Source organism: Tursiops truncatus, chromosome 2 (genome assembly GCF_011762595.2).
Source record: "Tursiops truncatus isolate mTurTru1 chromosome 2, mTurTru1.mat.Y, whole genome shotgun sequence".
NCBI lineage: Eukaryota > Metazoa > Chordata > Mammalia > Artiodactyla > Delphinidae > Tursiops > Tursiops truncatus.
Genome location: NC_047035.1, coordinates 109,010,453 through 109,036,759, shown reverse-complemented (window position 1 = coordinate 109,036,759; position 26,307 = coordinate 109,010,453). Strand labels below are relative to the sequence as shown.

General features: G+C 51.0%; 1 protein-coding gene across 3 annotated transcripts in view; it reads right to left on the bottom strand.

Moving 5' to 3' along the window:
* The window catches only part of SMAD3 (SMAD family member 3), a 119,932-nt gene that overhangs the window by 80,868 nt on the left and 12,757 nt on the right, over nucleotides 1-26,307 (bottom strand). The window contains exon 1 of one of the 3 annotated variants that reach the window (XM_033851869.2): nucleotides 19,859-19,877. The exons of the other annotated variants lie outside the window; for them this stretch is intronic. The gene's annotated coding sequence lies outside the window, so the exon portion shown is untranslated. Of the gene's footprint in view, nucleotides 1-19,858; nucleotides 19,878-26,307 lie in introns of those variants that run through there. 3 annotated transcript variants of the gene reach the window in all.

Genomic DNA, 26,307 nt, shown 5'->3' with positions numbered 1-26,307 from the left:
CCCCACAGCCTTAGGGATTCGGACCCTCACCCTCAAGGCAACAGGAAGCCCCTGAGCGATTCTCAGCAGATGTGCCAGAGATCACTCTGGCTGCTGGTGGAGAACGGGCCTGGGGGAGAGGTGGATGCAGGCAGAGGGACCAGGTGGGAGGAAGGCTAGGCCAGAGAGACCCTGATCTGGATGAGGAAGTCACAGTCAAGACAGGGGAGCAGACAGACGTTGACATTTTTGGATGCAGGACTGGGCAGGGCTTGGTGATGGACTGGAGGGTGGGGCAAGGGGGGAGGGGGGCAAGAGGATGACTCCTCCTGCAGTCTGGCTCAGGCATCTCAGGGGATGGTGGTCCTTTCACTGAGCAAGGGAAGACTGGAAGACGCTGAGCAGATAGCAGGGAGGGTGCAGGGGAGGAGGGCAGATCAAGGCTCAGATTCGGGAGTTGCTCAAGCAAGGCCCCAAGAAGTGGCCCAGGAGAGATCTCAAGGGACATTCGCAGGCCCTGTGCAGCTTCAGGCGGAGACGGGTCACTGGTGGTAGAAAATCCCATGGGATCTCCAGCCAGGGCATCCGAATAAGAGGATTTCTTGGCACCTGCGCCCAGAGACACATTTGTTTCTCCCTCTCGTGCCGTCAGGGAGGAAGGCTTTCTTTCCCTTTTTGTCAAAAATGCAGCACGGGAAACCCCTTCAGCTGCCAGGGTGACTAATATTTATCACTGGTATATACAGTAGCCATTCTTCAAGGCCATGAAATTCTGCCCATGGTTACAGCCACAAGGCTCTCAGAGCCCTGCCCGAGCTCAGCCATGCCTCGGCATTCCTCAGGGCTGAGTAACACCACTCGCCTCCCAGAGGGGCTCTGCTTACCCTACACCCACCCCCGCCAGCTTCTCAGCATCCTGGACTCACTGCCTACAGGTCAAGGTCCAGAGTCTCCGCTGCGGCCACGGATGTAAACCATGACCTCGCCCAACCTGCCCCCGCAGCCTCCGTTTCCACTGCAGGACAGAGGTAGCACTTCCCTGCCGAGAGGAAGGACAGGAATGGCAGGGACTTCGGAGAGCACCCTGGCCAACCTTTTTCTTTTCACAGGAGCAAACTGAGGATCAGAGAAATCAAGTAGCTTGCCCAAGGTCACACGGCAGAGCTGAGACAAAAACTCCAGGCCGGGGCTTATTCTTTGGGGTCCTGGCCATAGAATCAAGGCAGCAGGGCTTGGGTAGGGGAGACAGAGCTGCAGGCAGCTCGATACGGAGACCCCTGGGAGAAAACAGGAAGCAGATCAGGAGAAGCGGCCACTGGGACATCCCAAAAGATCAAACTCTCAAAGAAGTCTGCACGTGGGATGCCACACCCTCTGTCCTCCCCTGACAACTGTCACGCGAGAAGCCAGTAGCCAAACCAAAAGTGGGGGAAGAACTGGGCCTTGGGAGCCAGAAGAAATGCTCCTGGGGAAAGGAGAGCTTCTCTGAGGAGGCTTTCAGCAAGACCCCCAGCTCTTAACAGAAATGGTTTCACTCGTGCAATGCAGTTTACGAATTTATCTATGCCCACAGGTCTCTGTGAAGGGAAGCGCACAGAGGAAGTACTTTCTTGTGTGACAATGACCATCGAGGAAACGAGATAACAAGATAGCATGGAATACAGCAATCCGGTGTAAACCCTGCCATCGTGCCAAGCCCCCTGCCAAGGTTATCTGCCTACAGCACCTGCCAGAACAGAGCGGGGCTAATGCGAAGTCAACTGGAAAAAGGGCACTGCTCACAATTGGTATGAATTTTTATCACTGAGCGTGTGCAGGACACATTAAAGTCCCTCCTGGGAACCGAGGAAAACGGGGCCTTCACTCCTTTCTAGTCCGAGGTGTTCCTGAACTCAGGAATATGGAAGGGTGACCACAAAATGCACAAGAATGGGGACACAGAGGACAGCTTCAAAGGGCCAGCCTTTCTTCCTAGAAGCTCCATCTTCTTCCATAATCAGAAATGTTGGTTAGTATCTCTTAACCCATCAGACCTGCTACTAACCATGGCTTTATATATTCACTGACACTACCGCTGTGATAAGAAGTGGCAAGTTATTCATTCATTCATTCAAACATTCACTGAGTATGCTGAAATACCAAGTATTGTGCCAGGCTCAGGGGTCAGAAAAGTTGAAAGATACCCAGTCCCTGCCCTGGAAGAGCTCTCAGCTGTCAAAAATGGGGGTGGGGCGGGTGAAAATCCTGAAATCTGATCTTATCTCTCTTCCTGCCTTTGACTGCCACCACTACAAAACCAGCCGAGGCAGACACTTCTGAAAGTCGAAACCTGTTATACACACGTTCTCAGCAACCAGCCCCTTTCCTTCCTCCAGGTTTCCTGCCTCTACTTCTGTACCATCACCCCCAAGCATCCTTAAATGTCAACACCTCTGGAAAGGGTGAAATAGTTCTGCCACCTTAAATAGTGCAAACAGCCTCTCCTAACAGTCAAAGCGAGTGCTTATGGAGATCTAGCCGTAAGCTTGGCACAAAGAAAGAGGTCCAGGGTGGTCCCTCAAGGTGACATCAAAGCTGCCATGGCCAACCCACAAGCACGAATGGTTAGAGGAAACCTTCCTGGTTGCCTCAGCTGAGTGCCTGCCACGCAGGAGTGGGGAGTCCACACCTGCCGCCCCCTCCCCCAAACAGCACCATGACCACCAGCGTCAGAGCTGGAAAGGGTAGTGGAGCTGAGAAAACTGGGGCCCAGGGATGGTGAGTGGAACTCAGGGGTCCTAGACTCTGGGTCAGTGGCGTAGGGCAGCTCTCCCTGAGGCCCCTTGCTCAAGCCAGCATTCATGTCAGGTCACGGCTATTGACAGAACACCCACAAGGCCATTAACAACTCATGTCTGCGCAGTGCTCTGCAGGTTTGCAAAACGCTCTCCCATCCCTCGCTCTCTCCCGATCACCACGGTCGCCTCCGGTGTAGGCAGGTGGCTCTAACTGTCCACACGGTGTGTGGCATAAAGTGAGTCCCATGGAGGCTCTGCGACAGGTCTGAAGCCACATCGAACAGGACGAAGTGGCCAGGCCTGTCTAACCCCTCTTCCACAGGGTGGCGGGAAGTGGGGCAGGAGCGAAAAAACGAGCCTGAGACACAGCTCCCGTACGAGGTAAGGTGGTGATGACATTTGGGAGGATGAAGGACACACAGACAAGGTATGCCCCACGGAGAAGGGCCAAGCTCATGCACTCAAAAATATTATGTGCCAGACCCAGGAGTGATTCAGGAGACCGTTTAGAGAAAGGGGAGGGGGTCACAGTGAGCTGGGACAGTCGAGGAAAACGTGACAGAGGAGGTGAGACTCACTTCTAAGTTTTAAAGGCAGAAAGGGACAGAGGAGTCGGGGAACGCACCCCAGGAAACGTAAGGGTGAGCCCCAGCCAGGTGGGGGGCGTGGGGACGGCAGGCTGGTTTGGGGTGGGGGGGTGTTATGAGGGGCCTCAGCTGGTGGGAGCAGAGGGCCAGACACAAGGTCGACCCACAAAACGGGCAGCCCTAGAGTCAGCTGACAGCTGAGTCAGTCCAGGGGCTGTTCTACCAGCGAGGGACAGAAAGTTTCTCCAGGAACCCAAGGAACGTACAAAACATCAGGTGGAACAGAGCTGAACTTAAGGATCTTAGAGGATCTTAAATACCAAGCGCGATGGGCCCTGAGTACCTTGTCTACAGAAATACAGGGTGTCCTGTCCGGTTCTGCCCAGTCCGTCCTAGGCCACCGCCTGCTACAGATCAACCAGGACCACCAAGAGGGTCAGAGCTCACCTAACAGAATTCCCCGGGGCCTTGCTCCCATCTGTACCTCACCCACACAGGTCAGCCTGGGCTGGTCCTGAGCCAGCAACTGGGGCAAACAAGTTCCCGCAGATGAGGAAAGATCAGAACCTTCACAAATCCATCCCTGCTCCAGAGAAGGTGGATGTCAGACATACCTTCAAAAGGGCCACACTCTGCACATTTTATGTGGTTTTCACACACTTCTGAGCAAGTGCATGACTGCTGTGTGTGTGTGTGTGTGTGTGAGCATAATGAGTTTCAATAGGGAAAAAACAGTGGGTAAATCTGACTCATCCTACACACACACACACACACACACACACACACACACGCACACACAAGCATTTCCGCAAGGACTCTGATTTGAATAGCACAGCAGCGGGTGGCAGGCCTGGGGGCTGCATTGGGTCACCTGCACTCCGTCTCAAGTACTCGCCTTCCAGGTGACCCATGAAAACACAATTACACTGTCAACTCCTGGAGGGCAGGAACTGGGTTTGACTCACACTGCCTTCGACAGAGCAGGGGCCTCAGAGCCCTGCTGGTCTGATGGCAGAAATAAATAACCACGCACGCCAAGTGCTGCTTCCCACGATAAGGCTCCCCCAAAAGCGAAGGCCCATTCTGCTCCACCGCTCCCAACACAAACCAGTTCTCATTCGTTCTTCATTCTTCTTTTCGGTCCCTCGGCCCCATGGCTTCATAAGCCACTTCGGTGAGCGCCTTGACAGCTAACGAAGCACTTTCACATCCATCACCTCACTCAGATGCTCACACCAGCTCCAGGACGTGGGAGAAGCTGGGATATTATTCACAGGCCAAGGGGAGGAAGCCCCAGCTTAGAGACTTTAGACCATCTTGCTAAGGTCACGTCACTAATAAAACTCAGGTCCTGTCATTCCTTACCCATGGATCTTCCCAAGAGTCTAACTTCCAAGATTCTGGAACTCCATTTCCCTTCTCCTAAGGATTAAATGTACATTGAATTCCATTCCAGCTCAGTCTCTTTAAATGGCATCCCCATCATCATCATCATCGCTGTCGTGCCACCAACTGGGACAGGAGGCTAGAGCCTGCCTTAAGAGAGCAGGCAGGCCTATCTGCATAACCAGAGGGTGGGAGAGCCTGGGGGCTTGCTAAATATGAAACCTTTTCTGACATTCAAGCATTTAAACAGCTCATTGACTCCCATACATAAATATTACTATAAGCTACAGTTTCATTTACCCTGTGCTGGGGCCAAGAGGGTTTGCAAGTAGAGTGAGCACAAATTAGGTACTGGAAAGTTTCTTATTTCCTGTAGTGTCAGATGTTCACAGTCAAAAAGAAAAGAAAAGAAGCAGCAGGGTCACGTGGCAAGTCCCCCATCAAACACCAAACGTATGTGTTCGCACACAACTCGTTCCTTTACCTCAATGCTGAGATGAAGCAGCACAACTGGAATTGTTCCAGACACACGCCCAGGGACACAACCCAGGTCTCTGGCTGAGGACCTCCTGACAGCTGAGTCAGTCCAGGGGCTGTTCTACCAGCGAGGGACAGACAGTTTCTCCAGGAACCCAAGGAAGGGACAAAACATCAGGTGGAACAGAGCTGAACTTCTGCGGCCCAGAATTTACCCAGCGGCACAAAAAGCACTTTTCCATTGTGATTTTCCCGATGAAAAGTGAGAAAGGCTAGACTCTATATCCCAACTCCAGGTACTTTGCTCTGTGCCCTTGGGTGAGTCACTAGCCCTCTCTGGGTCTCTGGTTTCTCCTAAAGGTGGAGCCTGAATTGGAAAGCCCTAAGCTTGCTTCAGCCTCACCGCACACAGGCACGACCCCCTCCCTTTCTCTCCCACTCAACACGGCATATCTGAACCCAAGTCGGTGAGAGAGCCACCATGAGGAAAATACACTGATTAAAATATACATTGTGATAAAACGCACATAATGGGAAGAGTTACCACTTTAACCACTGTAATGTGTACGACCCAACGGCATCAGTTCATGCACAATGTCGTGCTCACCCCTAAAGAAAACACTGTACCCATGAGGCAGTCGCTACGCCCCATTCCACCTCATCTCAACCCCCCGGCAACCATTAATCTGCTTCCTATCTCTATGAACTGGCCTATGCTAGATAGTTCATGTAAATGGAATCATACAGCACACGGCCTTGCGCGCCTGGCGTCTTGCACTCAGCATAACGTTTTCAAGGTTCATCCGTGGTGCAGCATGTACTTCATTTCCTGGCTAAAAAATATTCCACTGTATAGGGGACTATGCCTTTGAATTAACTGCTAAGGAAATCATTCACAAACTTCAGTATTATTCGTAGTAATAATTAAATGAGATAATCTATGTAAGGTCCCAGGCAGACACTAAGTGCTTAATTAACAACAGCTTCATTCTCATCGTCGTTACCATCACTAAAAGAATTCCTCATAGCACGCCTCACTCGAGAATCCCTGGCCTGGATGCCCCCTGAGGCCCTACATAGGCCCCAGCTTCTCTGAATAAGTGAATCAAAACATTCTGCCCAGGTACTACATCTTCCCCCAGTTCTCCAGGACGTGAGAACCCCTCAGAGCACCTGAGGAGTAAACCATCCTTAGGCGGCAACAACACAAGCTAGCAAAACAGTGGGACCCCTCTTGCAAGCCATCTGGCTCCTTGAATGTACCAACATAGAACGCTGCTGGGGAGATCGTGTAATTCTTCATTTTTCAAAATGACTCACAACAGGATTCCTTGAAATGGTTTTCCTGGTACACTTAAAACATAATTCAACTTACACCATCCCTGTCGCAGCAATAGACCTGCTCCATAAAACAGTGCGCGGCAGTTAAGAGGCGGGCTCTAATCCTGGACGACAGCGTTTGTTCCAAGTCCGTGGGGCTGATGTTTGCTTTCCCCTCCTTGTAATCAGCAGGCTCCACCTGGAGACAGAAGTCCTGAGTCCTTACCCCACTTTCCAGCCCTGAGACTTCGAAGAGCCCCCTCTTTTGAGTGTCACTCTGCTCTTGGTTAGGAGTCACAGCCACTTTCCCTAAGGCTGGTACCAGAATCAAAAGTGCCACAGAGATGTGAATTGCTGTTACAGAACTAACGTAGGCTCTGTCCACAATTTGGGGCACAAGTCAACATTTGTGAAGCATTTCAAAACACTGTCCCGCTTTGACGGGTAGCTTGAACTTCTTCCAGCTGGTCCCCTCACAGACCAAGATCACCCTCCCATCCCATGCAGGCCCCCCTACTGTAGGCATCCAGGTCTCCCAGTGGGTCCTCGGAGCTCCACTGGGGATGCACGGGGGCCCAGATGCCCACTTCCACCTGTTTTCTGGGGGCTGTGGAGGCCTCTACAACCAAAGCAATCCTCCCCAAGTGCTCTGTGGCCAGTCTTCTCCCAACTCCCATAGCTTGTTTTCTTTAATTAGCTCTCTGTGGCAGGAGAAAAACGCGGCCCCACCCTCGAAATGAGCAGATCTGGGCCTCAAATGTACTCTGTGGTTTGCCTCTGTGCTGCCAAGCTGTTAGCCAGGGAGTGACAAGCTACCGGGGCTTAATAGGCAGGGGCCGGTGAGAAACCCTGCTACAGTAAGAGAGGCCTTTCTCTTCCCAACATCTGACGTTTCTCGCCCACAAGGCTGGGCTGCACCCCTTTCCGAGTCCCTGAAACCTGCGATTGTGGTTTGAGGAACAATTCCAAATTCTGCTGGTTTGCTTTCTCTTTTTTTCTCCCTCCTTCCTTCTTTTTTAACCTGCTCCTGGGACAGTTTATGGTACATCTCTGATCTCAGGGATCAAGGACTGAGGCCCAAGCAATGTAGCTGCTGCTTATCTCCTGACACTAGTGAGCGTTCACCGGAGAGTTCTTCCCAACGCAGCACCTTGAATTTAAGCTGAAGAAAGATCGCTACATACGTCATCTCAAATGGGCCCCAACCTGTAAGGCAGGCAGACCTATTTCACAGGTGAGGAGAGTGAGGCTTGGTGGGGAAGGGACTGTCAGAAGTCACGTGACTCGGGGTGACAGAGGATGGAAGGACAAGGACCCAGATCTTCAAATTCCAAACACAACAATTTTTCTCTCATTCTGGTAACTTCTAAAAACACAGTCTAGGGACTTCCCTGAGGGTCCAGTGGCTAAGACTCCATGCTCCCAATGCGGGGGCGGGCCCGGGTTCAATCCCTGGTCAGGGAACTAGATCCCACATGTCGCAACTAAAGATCCTGCATGCCTTAACTAAGACTCAGTGCAGTCAAATAAATAAATAAATATTAACAAAAAAAAAACACACAAAAACCCAGAAAACCACACAGTCTAAAGAGCTGCTTAGAAGTCTGAGGCAGAGGCTCCCCGGGCTCTCATACAGAATCTCTCAAGTTAGACCCTGAAGACGCTAATCCTTCGGTCCTAGAACATCTAAGGATTATTTCTCACCTTTTCACCATCATGACCATTGCTATCATATATTCAACACCATGTACCAGACACGATATTAGCTCCTTTCCCTGCACTCATTTCATACCATTTTACAGGCAGGGAGACTGAGGGTCCAGGGGGCTTGAACAACCTGCCTAAGGTCCAATAACTAGTTAAGAGGTAGAGAGGCGATTTGACCCAAGAATTCGGCCTCCAAGTAGCTCACACTCTTAACAGTTACACTACAACTGAGAGACTGAGGACTGCCCGATGAGAAAACCGATCCAGGAAGAAACGACTTGCCCCAGGAGACCAAGCCAGAGCTGGGATTCCAAGTGGGGGTCTCTCAGCCCACTGCTGGCTTGTGCCCCTACACTAGGCTGCTCAACAATTTGCAAGAGTGAATGCACAGCAGGCCCGCAAAACATCTCCAACAAGGGTATGTTTGTAGCCTCTGAAATTCCTCAACTGTGATCTCTATCAACAACAGACCCCCCATCACCTGGAACAGCCTGGAATCTTCAGAGTAAGCGCCAGTGCTCACTTATCCATATGTTGTTTCCTGGCTCTACAACCCGGAAGAGAGTAGATCTAGCAAAGGACCTGTGTGTACAAGACCAGCCTGAGACCCCCCAGTCCCAGGATGCTAGCCAGCGTCAGCTACATAATTTGTGGGGCGCAGTGCAAAATGACAGTGTGGAGTCCTCTGAGCAAAAAGCAGGAAAATTGTATCATTAATGGTATTAAAATCTAAAAGTTTTCCCCTTTCTTCCAGAGTCTCTCTCTTGACTTGCGATAGTGGGTTTTTGTTTTGGTTGGTTTGGGGTTTTTTTCCTATTTAATATCATTCTAAGTCAAGAAATAGTAAAACTTTACATTCCTGGCATGAATTTTGCCATTCATGTTTATATCGTGCAATGCCAAGTTTTGAATGCAAACAAAAGAGCATTTAACTAGTATGTGAAATCATCAAAATTGCACCATTTGTATTTCACAGCTTAGATACACATATACATCATATGACTTACCAGACCAAAAGCAACACTGCATAAAACTAACTCCACTGTTTTCACTTCATTTCTTGACAGGTGCACATTCTACCGACACTCCCCCCTTGCTGCTTACTGATGAGTAGGGAAAAGCTGAAGGGAAAAGGCACGCTGGGTTGCCTGATCTTTCCTTTCCATTGTATGTCCTCATTTTCGGGGTGAGGGATTAGCTAACACCGGCAAGCAACACGAGTAAGAAAGCATATGATGGGATTCCTTGGTGGTCGATGTTTCTTAGAATGACATCACCTTCTTTCTGTATCCCAAACAAGCTCTGGTTCAAGCTCAGGACTGTCAGGGTGGATCGCTCCTACCTCACATGCGTGTCCACTGTCTACTGGGCTTCGCTTACAAAACACCAGCTCAAAGAAAATTAAGAATCTCAAGATGTCAACAACAGGCATTAAACCAAGCACAGGGCCCTCCTGAGCGTGGGGCTCTGTGACACCACATACCGCGCGCCTGTGAAGCTGGCCTTGATGCCAGGCATACCTGTGTCAAGGGCAGCCTCATGACCACCACCAAGTCTGTCCTTTCCTGTGCTGGCAGGTTGGTCTAAAGCCAAATTAGCTTAAGTCCCCACCCCCAGAGTCTGTGGGTCCGAGAAATGTTCGCAACAGGCTCCAACACTGAAACACAAAAAGGATCTGTATTACAAGGCTTACCCAGCTCAGCATCGGATGGGCTGGAACACTTCCCTGGCATTTTTTACCCTTTCTGAGGCTGCCATATTGTGTGACAGTTCCTTTGTCAACACAGTAAAGCAAGTTAGGTGGGCAACCAGCAGCTTTTGATCTGGTAAACACCAAGGGAAGGGAAGAAGAGACCAACCATGTACCGACTCTTAGCAAGGTGACAAACTGCGCTAAGCTTTGTATATGCATTAACTCAATATCACCACGACCCTAAGAGACAGCAATCATTATTCCCATTTTACTGCTGGATAAACTGAGGCACGAGAAGTGATGTGACTTGCCCAAGACCCGCCCAGCCGACTCAGGCTGTCTTCTCTGGGCTTATCACCAGCTCCCGCTGAGGCTGCTTGTAATATTGTGATTTACAGTAAGAAATATATATTTGGAACGTAGCTTCTAAAATCCTTCTAATTTCCTATATAAGAGCCACAGGGGTATCTTTTGTTATAATAGTTTTTGTTCCCAGTTCCTGAAATAGCTCCAGAGCCACAAAGGTGAAATGGGCATCTTTTAGTGATTCGTAACAAGCCCCTTTCGACCACACCTGAGTTTATGCAAAGCCTCCATGGATAAGGGGCTGGTTGCCAGGGAAACCAACCTTGCGATTAGAAGGTAGGAACTTTCAGCCTTAGCTCCCCCCCCAATCCTGCCCCCACCTCCGGAGAAGGGAGACAGGTTAGAGGCTGAATTAATCACCAATGGGCAATAATTTAATCAAGCATGCCTACGTAATGAAGCCTCCATAAAAACCCAAAAGGACCGGGTTCAGGGAGCGTCTGGGTTGGTGAACACGTGGAGATGAGGGGAAAGCTGCGTGTCCAGAGAGAGCGCGGATGCTCCGAGCTCCTTCCCGCATACCTCGCCCTGTGAGTCTCTGCCATGCGGCTATTCCCAAGTTATATCCTTCATAATAAACCAGTAGAATGTTTTCCTGAGTTCTGTGAGCCACTCTAGCAAATTAACCTAACTCTAGGAGGGGGCAGTGGGAACCTCTGATCAATAGCTGGTGGCTCAGAAGCACAGGTGTCAACCTGGGCTTGTGATTGGCATCTGAAGTTGGGCGGGGGGCGGGGGGTTGGGGAGGGCAGCAGGCTTGTGGGACTGAGCTCTTATCTGTGGGATCTGATGCTATCTGCAGGTAGAGAGTGCCAGAATTGACTTAAACTGTTAATGCCCAGTTGGTGTCCTGAGAACAGGAGCATTGCTGGGTGTGGGGAAATCACCATTTCTCCCAGCCCAACACACACACACACACACACACACACACAAAACCTACTGATCGGAAGCATCAGTAGTGAAGTTTTCTGTGAGTACCGTGGAGGGTAGAGGAGACACATGGAAGTTTTCTAGACACCCCTCCATGCGGCCCGGATGTCCGCCCAGAGGCCGGTAGCAGAGCTGGGTTAAAACTCAAGTGCCCTGAAGTCTAGGAAAGGAAAGAAAAAAGAGAGCGACGGACTCCAAAAGTTCTGGAACATTAAGTCAGTTGCAGCGTGCCAGGATTTAAATAAAGAATTACTGCGAAGGCGTCACTGAGATACCTCAGTGTAAGGTGTGGGGCAGCATCCTTACCTAGGTTAGCGCGCAGCCCCCGTTTGTTTCCCTAAATGCCTGTAAGGCAGATCTCAGGTAATTGTGATCCTCAGATCATCCGGGCTATATTCGAAATACCATGTGTTTACTGAGTTAAAAGCTCAGGTCCTGCCTCCAACACAGTTATTTAGAGTCCTTAGGACCTGCCTGAGCAGGCCCGTTCCATGTTAACACACCCTGCCCTGCCCTGCCCTGCCCTGCCCCAGCCTTCTCCTCAGGGCAGCGATTCTGAGCAGAGCTTGCACAATGAGATTGTTTAGTGCTGAGTCTACCTTAGGAGATGGCTAGGTAGACGCCCTCAGCCCTGCCTGGGAGGAGCTAACAGGTGGGAAGACGGCCCCCACTGACCCCCAAGTGTGGGATGAATGGAAGCAGCGTGTCCTCCCGTCCCAGAGGCTTCACATCCCATCCTGATGTCACTTCTAGTTGCAACCCAAACAGCAGGATAATGTCTGCTGGCTGGAGGACGACGCATCTTCTGACCTCCCCTGGATTTAGGCTGATTCACTGGACTTGTCACACCGCAGACCACCCAACGCCGGCCGCCTCAGGCAGACCTACTGCCTACCCTGAGGACCCCCAGAGGGAGGCTGGGAAAGCTTATGGAAAACTGCCAAGTGCTGGTCAGGCCTGGATCTAGGAAACACTTGGGGTCGTGCAAAGAGCCCTGGACCAGAAAGGATGCGATCTGGGCTCAGATTCCTGGCCTGGGTGACCTCAGGTAAACCATTTGACTGCTCTAAGCCTCAGCTTCCTCAGCCATTAACTGTGGAAGGCATCCAGGTCTGCAGGAGGATGCTGGCTGGTCCTCCCACTGATCAAGAGGTTTCTCTCAGGTGCTGCCAGAGGCAATAAGATGGGAACACTGGCTGCGTGGGTCTCTGTCGGGGAGCCAGGCTCCAACTGGCTTGTCAATTGCATCCACAATACTTGCAGGCCTGATATATCACCGTAAGTCAGCAGGACCTTTACCCAGTTCCCCTTTCCCTTCTTAGTAACAGCAACTCTGTGGATGACTCTGAGGCCAACTGTGCCTCAGTCTGTCCCCTCAGGACTGGGTTTGTTTACATCCTTCCCCTTCAGCTATCTGGGCCTTGGTTACTTCTTGTGAGACTCCCTCCTCGGTAAGGCTGCTGGGAGGATTGAAAGAGAAAGATGTGTGGAAGATCCCTGGCCTGGTGCCTTCCTACAGGTCACTGTTAGAACAAGGATGCACCCAGATGCCTGCCTTGGCTGCATGAAGCACCTCCTGCTTTGGGAGTAGAGTAAGAGGTTTATGGAGACGGCAAGGCTGGCAAAGGGCCCCGCTGGAGGTGTGGACCCTAAAGCTTTATATTCAAGGGGTCCACTGAAGTTCAAGGCCGATTTCACATCCATCATCCCACCTGATCCGCACCATGGTCAGTGAGGGGAGACATTTTACAAATATGAAAAGCGCAGCTCAGACAAGTGACTCACCCAAGAAGACACAGCCAGCACGGGAAACCAGGGGTCCTGGCCTGAGACCAGGGTCCTTTCCACGGCACCAAATGGCCAGACAAGAAAGAGTGACAAGATAGTGGCAATCACAGAGTCAGGTCAGCACCACTAATAAAAACGGGGTGGGGAGGGGAAACTTGACTACAGATATGGAACCCTCAGTCCAAGATTCCTATTGCCTTAAAGCTCACTTTCAACCTCCTAAGTGTTCATCATTGACTTTTAGACTACACCCCTCAGGTTCTGGCACCAGGGCCAATGTCCTAGGGCCCAGAAGTGGGCTGCTACTGCCACATTTCCTTCCCCAAAGCTCCAGACGACCCAACATATAGGGCACATCATGCCCATTATTTCATTTAATCCTCATAATCCCACCACTGGGATGAGCTGATATTTTTAGCTGCTGAACAAAACAGAAAACAATCACCCAGGGAAGTTAAGGGCAGGGAGAAGGCTTGACCTTAGAGGTGCACAGCCCTGGAGTCTTGGGCCTTTTCTTCCACACCACACTTCTCTCTATAAAGACCCCTGGCCAACAGTACCCTCACTATCCTGTCCCCACCTTTAGTGAGGTGCAGGATCACCTGTAACAGTGGTTCTCAAATTTTAATGTGTGTCAGCGTCCTCCAGAGGAAACACAGACTTCTTCTGGGCCATGAGCCCAGGGGTTCTGAGCGGGAAGGTCTGGGGTAAGGCCTGAGACTCTAACAAGTTCCTGGGTGATGTTGATACTTGCTGGTTGGGGACCACAATTTGAGAACCGCTGATTTATCATCAATTTAAGCACTCTCCCAATGGTTAGGTTAACTCTGGTACATCTACTTGAAATAATGTGTAATTAAGACCACGTGGAGACACAAGGAGATGCTTATGATGATGTCAAGTTAGAACAGGAGGCTGGCACCCTAGGCTGGTCCAGGTGCTGTGTGTCCTCCAATCCCTTACTCATCTTCCTGTCCTCTGCTCTGTATCCCCAGGGCTGACTCCTGACTTTCTAGGCCTCATGTCAGGGGGCTGCTGGGGGGTTTGGACAACAGCAGGAACTTGTGGGAGAGTGGAAGGTGGGAGGAAGGGAGCGGCCAGGGCATTTCTCCCCTCTCTCCCTTTCTGCCCTGGGTGGGCATTTCTAATAGAAGCAGCTGCATCTGCTCTACATAGGCCCACCACTGACCCTGACCCTGGGCTCCGGTCACACCACCTCTTCCACTCTTCCAGGAGTGACCTCCTGCCACTAAGCTCTGGGTCACCTCGCCTTTCCATGTTTGGCTTCTCAGCTTCTGTATCACCTGTGTAACGAAGGCCTGTATTAAATTCCCTTTGTGGTAAATACTTGATGGTGGTTCCTGCTTTCCTGTTTAGACTTACTGACATACTCTGATTACAGCTACACAAAAATGCTTATGCCAACGGACAACTCTAGAAGATAACGTGAAAAATTAAAAGAGGTAACAATATGAAGGTTGTCTTCCAAGAATGATGAGAAGAGTATCAGTTATTTATCATCAATTACTAATTTTTTTTTTCTTTTGCGGTCCGCGGGCCTCTCGCTGTTGTGGCCTCTCCCGTTGCGGAGCACAGGCTCCGGACGCGCAGGCTCAGCGGCCATGGCTCACGGGCCCAGCCGCTCCGCGGCATGTGGGATCTTCCCGGACCGGGGCACGAACCCGTGTCCCCTGCATCGGCAGGCGGACTCTCAACCACTGCGCCACCAGGGAAGCCCAATTACTAATATTTAAAACTGGTACCAAGCACATGGTTGAAGAGAAAACAAGGTGAGTCTTGATAAGGAAAAGGTTGGGGAGCCAGGAGTCCATGACAAGAAATCTAAGGAGACCAATCTCTGTACCTTCATTTCTAAAAACACCTTCTTTTGCAGAAACCATGGCCACAGCCACAATGGTACTAGCAGTTCCCCATGAAAGTAGCGGTGGTTATCTGAGGGCAAGTGACTCACTTGTTAAAGAGGTCACATAACGTTATCACCGCAATGTTGGTCTCCGGACAGGGCGGGTCGCACTGGGCAACACCCCAAACCACCTTCAGCCCTCACTACCACGGAGGCAGCTCCATCTCAGGTCAGGCTCTGACCTGGGACCGATCTGAGCAATCCCTGTGAAGTAGCCAAGGGCCCGGGGGCTGCTGGGAGAGCAGGAATAATGAAAGAGGACGCTCAGAAATTCAGAGGATTCTGTTCAGCCACGTCCCCCAAGCACCATGGCAGCAACGTGTGTGTGCCTGGGGTGCCAGGGTGAGGAAGGGGGATCTTATTTTCCCACCACTTGTAGGGTTTCTCTCTCCCAAAGGGCACAATTAAAATCAAAAGCAAAACTCCACAAAACCAGATGGTAACAATATAAGAAATTATGCTGGATTCCTGCACTGAACTCAAAGCTGAACGCTGTAGCAGATAATCAAACGCTCAAGTGGAGAAGGAGGTTCTTGGCCTTGGACCAAACACAGTTTGGTGGTCTGTTTATAATATTTTAGCCTGACAACACTGCACAAAATGGACCACAAGGCTCACCACTGTAATGGGTTACTTTCAACCCCAAGCCAAAGATGATTTAAAGCCCTAGGGAGATGGGGGTGGGGAATGCAGCAGAGAGAAGCCTCAAAGGCTTTACGAGAAATGCACGTCTACTCTCCAGAACTCTGAGTGGAACATTTCAGAGTCAGAACCGTGCTTACCATCGAGCATTCTTGGAAAACCAGGATGGTTCACATCAGGCAAGCACCAAAAAGTGTTTACCGCTCCGCCCCGTCCTCCCACCCGTTCTCCTCTCCCTAAGAACCCGACATCAGAGGCCTTACACTTTCATCCCTGGGTGCTGGCTGACTCCATAAGAAAACTAACTACTCGGGGACAGGGCTATTGGCCAGGGTGTGAACTAACAACAAAAGCTACCCCGGGTTCATTCAGGCAAAGCACAAGTAAACAAAACACCCAGGCAGGGGGATCAAGAGACCTGCTCGAACTCTAGCTTTGCCGCACATTCACTGTGACCTTGGGCAAGTCCTTGTTCCTCTCAGGGCCTCAGTTTCCATCTGTTGAAGGGGTTGGACTAGATAACCTATCAAGTCACTTCTGACCCGGGGAGTACCTACTGTGTATGGCCCAGACTGTGGCAGGGACCCCATGCTTCTGAAGGACAGAGTGAGTACCCTCAAGCTGAGGTCCCAAGTGTTGCAAGTGTCCCCAGAGCCCACAGCTCCTAAGTTGCAGAGTTGGGATTTTCAGCAAAACCTGTCAGACTCCAGGTCTTCCTGCTACCCCAGGAGAGGCGCCCTGCTCTGAAGTACCGTCTTCCTTGCACACGCCCTGCCACGTCGGCCTCGCGGTTGTGTGAGCCGAGCAGGATGGACCCCGATTCCGGCCGCTCCCAAGCAGCCTGTCCCCACTCCCTCGGGGTAGCCCTTCGCTCGGCCTGGCTGTGCCTCCGCCTCACACTTGGGGGTCCAGGCTTCCACTCAGGGCAGGGCATCCACAGTCGAGCCCTCCAGGGGAGGGTCAGGTCAGGAACCATGTCCCTGTGCGGCTTCGGAGACAAGAACAGCAAAACTCAACGCCTCCAGCTGCTGGTTTCACCACCCCCTGCTCCGCTGGACTCTCACTTCCCCATCCAGCTGGTGCTACCCCCTTTCCCTGGGGCCGCTGACCGGCTGGGGGGGCCTTGGGCTGAGTCACTCAGCATCTCCAGGGCTCCCTTTGCTCGTCTGGACTAGCATCGACTCCCAGAGATGCTCACAGAGATGAAATAAAATCAGGTAGATGACAGCACTTTGTAAACTGTAAAATACAGTACATAAAAGGTCATGGTGGTGTCTCCCCTTCCCGGTGACAGCGGTTGGAAAAGACTCTGGTATCATCGGAGGGACACACCGAGAACCCTCGCGAGCACACACACCTCGTGCCTTTATTTTTGAGGCCACTCGGTGCAGTAAAAGAACGACCCCGCCGAAGAACTGGTGGAAGGGTCTCTGTCCCTGCTTCTCCACTAACACAGAGACTGTCCCCGTCACCTACGAGATAGGGGTGAGACCACTTCCCTGCCTCTCCCAGGGCTGCTGTGAAGACAGGACCATGGGAAAGCGCTCTGCAAACCCTCAAGTATGCTCCGCATCCCCTCCCCACCCCGCCCACAGGAGGGGGCAGATGAAGGTCACAGACAGGAGGACACTTGGCTGCTTTCCCTGCTATTCAGAATCACCAAGAGGCTCAGAGGGAGGAGAAAGTGGGGGAAAGGACAGTGCATTGAAACAGCAGCCAGGCAGCAATGGTCGTCAGGCAGGCAGAGCTGACCGGGAAGGGGTGTGTGGTTTTCAGGGTGTCTCTCTCACCTCTCTGGGGGCTCCTAATCTGGTGTCTTCAGAAATACAGAAACAAAACAAAAGCAGCCATCTCCCCCAGCCAAAAAAAAAAAAGCCTACCTTGCAAGAGAAAGCTGCCGGCTGTGCTCACACTCAAGAATGTTTGCTGTGTGTCAAATGCTCTCCCGGGGCCTCCTGGGAGCTCTGCGCGGCCAGGTGCTGAGGGTCCCTGAGGAAGGGCCTGCCCTTCTCAGTTCACTGGGCTCTCTCTGTCCGGAGAAAAGGTCACCCCGACAGAGGTCTGAGCAGCCCTGTCCACACGGCGTGCTCCCAGGTGCCGACGGACGCCAGGTGTGAACCGCTGCGGGAGCTGCTCCCTCAGTTCATTGAAGGGGATTCTGAAACAGCCTTCCTAGCTGCGCCCAACTAGAAGGTGTGAAAAAGCAGCAGAACACCGCCTGTGTTTCCTTCATTCGAGCCTGCCCCCGCGATGCAGCCCGACAGCTCTGCTGCTCTTGTGGGTTTTCTTCCCAGCTCTGCCTGCTCTCCGCTCCTCCACGGACCTTCACCCTCACCCATGCATTTCACCTGGCCTCCACCCACGTGTTTCCGCAGTGGGCTTCCCCAGCCCCTGCCTGCCCCTCTGCCTTCCACCCCCGCCAACAGGTGAAGCAAATAACGGGGGATCCAGCAAGCCTACCGGGCGAGGCTGTTCTCACTTAGCAACAGCTGAGCCTCGTGTGTGCCCAGCCTCCAAGCCACAGTCTCAGAGAATCAGTTCCAGGTCTGGGGCTCTGGGCACTTCTGATTTCCAGAGCAGAAGCATCAACGTGGGCAAATGGGGAACAGAGAAAACAAACCCCAGACCAGAATTACATATAGATGATGCCTCCCGCGATAAAGGCGGTAACGGGGAGAAACGAATAAATGCATATCCCCGCCCACCTCGAACTCCAGGTGTCTGTTTTTATTCTTCTAGATGAGCTCCAGCAATCACCGCTGAGCCGTCAATCAGCTGGGCCAGAGGAACTCTAAGAACTCTGATCGAAACCATGGCTTCCCAAGGGCCTGGCTTTCTCCCCGCCCCCCCCCCTTTTCAGGCAGAGCTGGCAGCACAGCAAAACAATTTCAAAGCACAGAGACCATAAACACCAAATTAAAAGGTAAAGTAAAAAGGGAAGAGATGTTTACTGGAAACTGAAGTTCCACTGCCCAGAAAATATAGGTCTTTTTTTAAACACACATACACCAACACACACATATATATGAGGCCTCTGCCGCCCACCTCGAGAAATATGTACTTTGCTCTATATATGGCTTTCTTATCTGCCCTTGATTATGCTCAGCTTGCGACCGTGAAGCCTGAAATAATTACCCGCAGAGAAATAACAGCCTTGGCCACAGTCAGGGCCTAACAAAGCCAGTCCTGCATTTACCAATGATCACACAACTCGCTCACAGGACAAACTCGAGTTCGCTGATGCACAGATAATCATTCCCATGCATACCTGAAATGCAGCCACCGCTGAGAGGGTGCCAGGTGGCTACTGGAACCAAGAACAATCATCTTACATGATATTTCTGGGTCCAGAAAGGCTTTCGAGCTGAAACTACGCAGGAAATTAAGGTGGGCAGATGGTAATCATCAAAGCAGAGGGCTGGCAGACCACCCCTCACAGGAGAAGGAAAAAGCTAGAGGAAAATTGACTCCTGAAAGCAGAGAATTTTGGTGGGAGGCAAGAACATAAAGTCGCTCCTACTGGCAATGGGGTGCCCCTCGGGGCTGCTCCCCAAAGATAATCAACGTCGTGTTAGGAGTGAGGAGACAGGCACACTTCACTAGTGGGGCCCATGTGTCTCCCTTTCACTAGCCCAGGTCCACATCCCTTGATGCATTTGTCCCGTCCCACCCATTCCATGGCCCCTCCTTCCGAACCCCTGGGTACTCACCATGTGCCCACAGCACAGAAGACCTTCGTACTATCCCACACTTGTGTATTCAAACCCCAAGTCAGACTGTAAGCTCTCTGAGGGCAGAGGCCGTATCTGCCATTTCTCTGAGTGCCTTGCTTCCTAAACATTTAGTGACTGACAGATTCCTCATTCGTCTAAGAAATAACAACCTCCATCTGGCATCTGTGTCTACACCCACCTCTCAAACCCTGTCACTGGAAAAGCTCCTCGACCCTGCTCCCCATATGTGAGGCCCTTCGGGGCTAATCAACACCGACAAGTTCTCCTCCCTCCTGAAGCTCATTTCACACCCATTAAGCAGTCCCCTTCACAATCCCACCACCATCACAATATGCCCTCCCCTCTGCCTGAAAAGATACTAGAATTGAGCTGTCCTTTCCCATGAATGTTTACTCTGGACAGCTGTGTCCCCTCAGATTGCATTTGGCTGTAGGGATGGAGTCCCCGCAGGGAAGCACGAACAACTGACTGGGCATAAACGGAAGTGTTTCGATGCGATGGCTCATGAGGGTGGTAGGATCCTCTCAACCGAGGGCAGGGACACTCACCAAGGCACAGGAAACGGCATAGCACATACTTTCACAGCCCCTCGCATCCACCGGGGCATCGCCAAGGATCTGACACTAAGGTATGCCAGCGCTGGCTGGGGCCTCTGACTTGGCTTCATGAAAAAGGCGTGGCTGCGTGTTATGCGTGGCTGCGTGTTACGGTCTGTTTAATCCACTCCTGCTCCGCCCCTGCCCTGGCTCCACCCCCCCACTTAGTACTCTGAGTTTCCCAAGCAGAAATAACCAACTACAGATGGTTCTACTCCTTCAGAGATGTTTGACAAACCACTGACCCAGAGAAAGAAAACTGGGGATCCAAATCTCAGGGCAACTACTCACCATCAACAGCTGTGATTACCAAATCAACATGCTTCTCAAATCTAGAACTTTTTTTCTCTCTGTGTACTGTGCTTTTTTTTTTTTAAAACCAACCACTATCACTTTACCCCTAAAAGAGATGCCCAGAACACTGAACCACAGCTTTACTTAAGATCTAGGGCTGTTGATTCTCAATGCTGGCCACACCCCAGAATCACCTGGATAACTTTAAAAATACTGATTCCCAGGCCCCGCCTGTAGAAATTCTGAATTGGTCTGAGGCGTGGTCTGGGTATCAGAATTTTTATAAGTAACCAAGGTTGAGAACCTTCCATGGTGAGCCCGACCACCAAATGTGGTCTTTAGGAAGCAGGAGTCCCAGCTGCCACGGCTTACCCCGCACCTCAAAGCTCTTCCATCCTGTCTTCAACGGCGGGCCCCAATCTCCAGCCCCCAGAGCGATTGTACAGTGATCCTGAAACTATCCGAATCAGTTAACAGAGTTGGTCATTTCTTTGAACGCAAGCTCCAGAATTAGAATGTCTAAGGTGCAGAAACATTAAAATCCTGCTAAGTCAACGCCTCTGGTTTGTCAAGGAGGAAACCAGGGGCCGGGGTAGCAAAGTGACTCACCCAAGGTCACGAAGCTGGTTCACAATGGGGCAGGCCTAGAAACGGGGTCTTCCACCTCTGGTTCTCTCTCCTGTGCACCACCCAGGAGCCCCTGGGGTGACAGACTCCCAAAAAAAGCAGGGTCACGGGAATGGCCACTGTTTACTTCTTGTGTACTTGCAGTGGCCAGCCTCTCATTACTTCATCTCTAGAAGGCTCTGTCTCCTGACTGGCCTTAAAACAGCTGAGGACAAAGATGGTTCTTCTCTTTAAAGATTCCTGAGCGTGCTGGTCATATCATAATCCTCAAAGAATATACTTGCTGGCTGGCTGGGGTTCATGGAAAAAGCCATTAGCAAAAAGAGTCTACCCCAGTTTTGAAAGAGCACTCTGTCGAGCGGCGGGTGTGAGAGCCCGAAAGCCAGCAGTGGATTCTGGTTTCTTGTGGATAAGAGAGTTGATTGTTGGTTTCAAAATCTCTAACCAACCTGTGAACACGCTTCCCTTCCTTCCTGTATTTTTACAGCACCTCGGCCGCAACACAGCTGGTCCCAGAAGCACAGGAAGCCTGTGCTTTGGGCTAAATGAGAATTCCTCTTTGCCTGAAGGCTGATTTCCCCTAGCCCGGGAATAGGGAATAGAAGCCTGACGGCTCCAGGCAGCAGGAGTACGTATGACCGTCCAAATCCACGGGCCATTCACACCTCCTGGACCACGGTGTCTGGCGGTACTGCCACCACCAACGACAACTGAGGATGCTCCGTAAGTACCTGGTGAGTTAAACCGTGACTATAATAGAATTAAATAAGGAATGGGCTGCCTCTGATGGTAGAGCATCAGATGAAAAATTACACTTGCCTCCCAGGAAAATATATGCGTCGAGAAAAGAGTGAAAACCCAGAAGCCAAGGAAGAGAGGGCAGAAAGGTGTCGTGAAGTATTAGAGCCGATACAGACCTCTGAGGTTCTCTCTTGGAGCTTGTCATTTTCTAGATGCGAAGACCAATACCCAGAGAAGCCAAGCTGACCTTCCTGGAGCCAGAAAGCCAAGCTCCACCAAAGAGTGGCCAAGGGCCCTCAGCCTCATCAGAGAAACGGGATGCCAAGGTTCCTTCGTGTTCACGTGTGTCTGTTCTCTGACTGATTCAACACTTCACTGACCCTGGGGGCTCCGATAATGATGAAGATGAAGACTAGTGTCGGTCACGGAAGGAGGATAGAAAGAAATGGCCCGTGTTCGATTCCAGGCATTGCTGGGATGTTCAGATGTGGAAGCCCAGAGAACAGCTGAAGCTGAGGGTCTCTAGCTGTGCAGAACTACAGATCTGGAAGTCAACCCCCCAGTGAAACCCAGAGAGAGGAGAAGCACTTTGAGCTGCAATTCTGAACTGTGATACCCAGCTGGGTAGAACGAGCTCCAGCATGTGGTTTGATTTTCTCGTCACTGAAGTTAAGGCTGATAGACAAAAAATCAAAATAAAAAAACAACAGTGGTCAAAAGGTGACATTCAAAAAGATTGTCGGATCAAAGTCCCTTTGTGAGTACTGTTATTTCACCCTCCTCTGAACGGTAACCACTTCCCACATGAGCCCCAGTAAGGCAACCGTGCAGCCCACAAGAGAGATAGAAATATGACCACACTTCCCTCTTATAAACAGGTGACGGTAAACATCTGAGACCACTGGTCCACAGCCGCGGTTAAACAAAGGGTCGGGGGACACCCTGGAATAGCTGTCAGGGCCTCCATCTCCCCATATACTAACTCTCCCTCTGAGTGGGGACCTTGGACCATTAACTTCAGAACTCAAGCTGGTCAAACAGAACCAGCCTCACCCTGGAACCACTTCATTGGGTTTCATGCCCAGGCTCACCTGGCCTCTCCTCCTGGAGACTCAAGAATTTTCAAGGAAAGCAGCTGCTTTGGTGCCCGGCCCTGTGCTCAGAGATGCCACTCTGTGAGGGCCTCGCGCAGAGGGCAGGAGGGCAACACATCACGTGTGCGCTGAAGTGTGCAATCCCCCCACTCCCACCTCCCGGATCAGCTGTAGCCATAGAGCCTTTTTGCTTTTAATAAGAAAAGCCAAAACTGCAACTTTTTCAATCAAGCAAGAAAAACAGGCAAACCTGAAACAAACATCTTTAATTAGCTTTGAGATGTTTCCCAGGGGGGTCCTGAGTTAGCCCAGCTCCTAGATCAACAGGAAAATAAGGGCCCATGAGGCCCTGGGACAGGCTCTGTTTTCTCTGAATTGGAATGAAAAAGCATTTGGAGACCTGAAGTCAGTTATTAGCTGACTGTGACAGGAAGACTCCAGGGTATTCCGTGTCTGCAGAATGTTCCATCAGAAAATGACCCCAAAATTCTACAAACTGGCCAGCAGTTTGTTTTTAACCACCAAACATTTATAGAATTCTTATTTCTTCGTCTATATGCTTTCAGAGAAAGTTTCCAGCAGCTTCAAAGCCAGTGAGACGCACAAAGACGCTAAACATGCAATTCAATTTCACAGGGTTTCGAAGCTAAAATACCGCAAGAACCTTTAGAAATTTTCCCCTGGGGGCAGGAGGCGCTTAGCTCTGTACCCTGCCCCCACTCCATACTCAAGGGCAAATTTTTAACCTTCATTTTGTCAACAGGAAAACAAGACTGGTAGTGGGGTGGAGACAGAAATCCGAACTTCTTGAAAGACCTTGCTTAGGTTGGAAAATGTGTCGTCCTCAGGCACAGCGTTCAGAGGCCCTGATGGTCCCCTTCCATGAGTCTCACTTCCATTTGTCCCCGAGCCCCAATTTCACACCTGTTCCTAAGCTGCCCCACAGCAGACTGCTACAACCCACATGGTTGGATATTCTGAACACAAATAATGGTCTCTCCATCTTGACTGTAAGCTCCCTGAGGGCAAGATCTGGTCCCTGATTGGTTTACCAACATAACCCCTGAAATCAGCAAGACATCACATAAGTATTCAGGAGTCTACTCAGAAAAGGAAAACAGTAATCAACAAGTATTAATTGACATTTACTAAGTGCCTAGCAGGTACTGGTGAGCCGAAGAAATAGCCTGGATCTCTGACATCAAAAGGCTTATTACAATCCATTATTTCTGCCAAGACCGCATGTGACAAAATACTGGCGAGATACCAGGAGGCTTCTGGGAAAGATTTCCTTCCTGGATTAAGAGACCCCCAAGGAGAAGCAGCCTTTTCTGCCGCTAGATGCAACCGTGTAGAGACAGTAACTCTTGGAGCAGCTGTGGCCGTCCCTGGATCATGAGGGCTGAAGATGGCAGGGCAGAAAGATGGAAGGCTCCCAAGTCCTTGCTGGTGCCCGAAACCTCCCTGCCTCCAGACTTCTTAGGGGAGATAATAAGCCCTCACACTGGTGAAGATGTTAGTTGGGTTTCAGGTTACTTGTAGCCCAAAGCATCCTAATACAGTGAGTCTGGCCCCTGATCCAGAGTATGGGATGGATCAGAGAGGGAAGGAGCGAACTGGCTTACTGCAGTATCCAGTCGTGAGAAACCGAGGGCTGCCACTGAGGAGGAGAGGGTGGCAATGGTGAGGAGAGCTGGAACTCAAAAGATACAAAAGCACAGTCCAGCCTTACCCACAAGATGGCCTAGTCATCTCCATGAAGCCCGGGGGCCAGTTCCCACGCTGACTCTCCGATGAACTGGAACATAAATAATTAATATTCCCTGCCCATACTCACCCACACACATGCCTCCTTGTGTCTCTGGGGTTAAAAAAAAAAAAAGGAAATGCATCTTGTTCTATTTATAAGACACAGCACAGCCACAAAGGATGACGACTAGAGCCGTATCAGCTGAAGTTCTCCAAGCAAGTGCCAAGTTTGGTTTGAATTTACACTTCACTTTTCTCAGCCTGTAACCAGTCTTCTTTGTCACTCCAGCTGCTCTCCTTGGAGTCCATCAGACAGGGCCTCGCCCACGGCAAACAGTTTGGTTGCAGAGTATAGAGAACTCAAGTCCCTCTCCAGATTTCCAACAGATTATTTGGGGCAAGAGAGGAAGCACGAGGCTTGGACGATCGCAGAAACCAGTCCCATGAACATGGGGCAGAAGGGAAGCAGTGCAAAGCCTTTCCATGTTCTCTACGGAGTCGCATTGACAGAGGGGGTTATTTAGGGCCACATACCCTGGCACATTCCATGCATTTACCAGCATCAAAGAGAGAAAAAAGGCATGCTTGCTGTTATTTTTAATTCCTTCCTCAATGCCTTCCAAAACCCTTCAGCAGAAGGTTTATCCACTACACCCCCACCAGCTCCCAGCCAGTAATATCTTTGAGGCCTCAGCGAAAATGGAGCAGGGGGGCAGGAGAGGTCAGCTCACGGAAGAAGACTCTGCTCCTGGACATGAAATCCCATCTCAGCTGCACTGCACCTAGGGGCATCTCCTGGGTTCCGAAGGGACATGGCCTGATGAGGATGCAGATGTTCTAGAGCCAGGTGAACACCCTACCATCCCCTCACTGCCACCCTCACGTCCCCCCCCTCCACCTCCCACTTCTCCCCCCTTCCCTTCAGAGTGGCCATCAGCAGAGCCAAAGGTTCCCCAACTCCTACTGCAGCTAAGTAAGCTCGGGTGCTAACTTGACTATTTTAGATTACCTCTAAGGTCTCATCCAGTTTTAAATTATGTTGCCAACTTGCTGAATGATCTTAGGCAAGTCCCCTCACTCGGAATAGCAGTAAATAATCCAGACAGTCCCTGACACTTTAGCAGTGGCAGAGAAAGCTGCTGATGTAATCCTCCCAGTTTCCCTGGTCAGGTATCATCATCACTGGCCCAGAGGCAGGGTGACTTAGAATGACTATTTATCCAGGTTTGCCTGGACAGTCCAGGTTGATGCCCATTTTCTGGCCATCACTAATGACAGCACTGCCCTTTTACACTCTTAGAAGTGTCCTGGTTTGTTTAATAAATTATATAGTCACCCCTGATTCTAGAAGGGGCAAAGCTTCAGAGGCAAATCCAGCTCCATCTCTTATCATGAGACCTACAGCAACTTTCCTGAGCAAGTTCATGGATTTTGTTGTGAGGATGAGAACAGCAGCCCATTCTCGGGGAGCCTCGGGGCAGGCAACTGGGTGTCAGGAACCAGACCTGAATTCAGATTCCTGTTCTGCCGCTGACCCCTCAAAGCCTCAGCCTCCTCTTTTTTTTTTTTTTTTTTTTGCATTTTAACTCCAAGCCGTTTTTATTTATTTATTTATAGCTGTGTTGGGTCTCTGTTGCTGTACGCAGGCTTTCTCTAGTTGCGGCGAGCGGAGGCTACTCTTCGTTGCGGTGCGTGGGCTTCTCATTGCGGTGGCTTCTCTCATTGCAGAGCACGGACTCTAGGCGTGCGGGCTTCAGTAGTTGTGGCTCACGGGCTCTAGAGCGCAGGCTCAGTAGTTGTGGTGCACGGGCTTAGTTGATCCACGGCACATAGGATCTTCCCGGACCAGGGCTCGAACCCAGGTCCCCTGCGTTGGCAGGCGGATTCTTAACCACT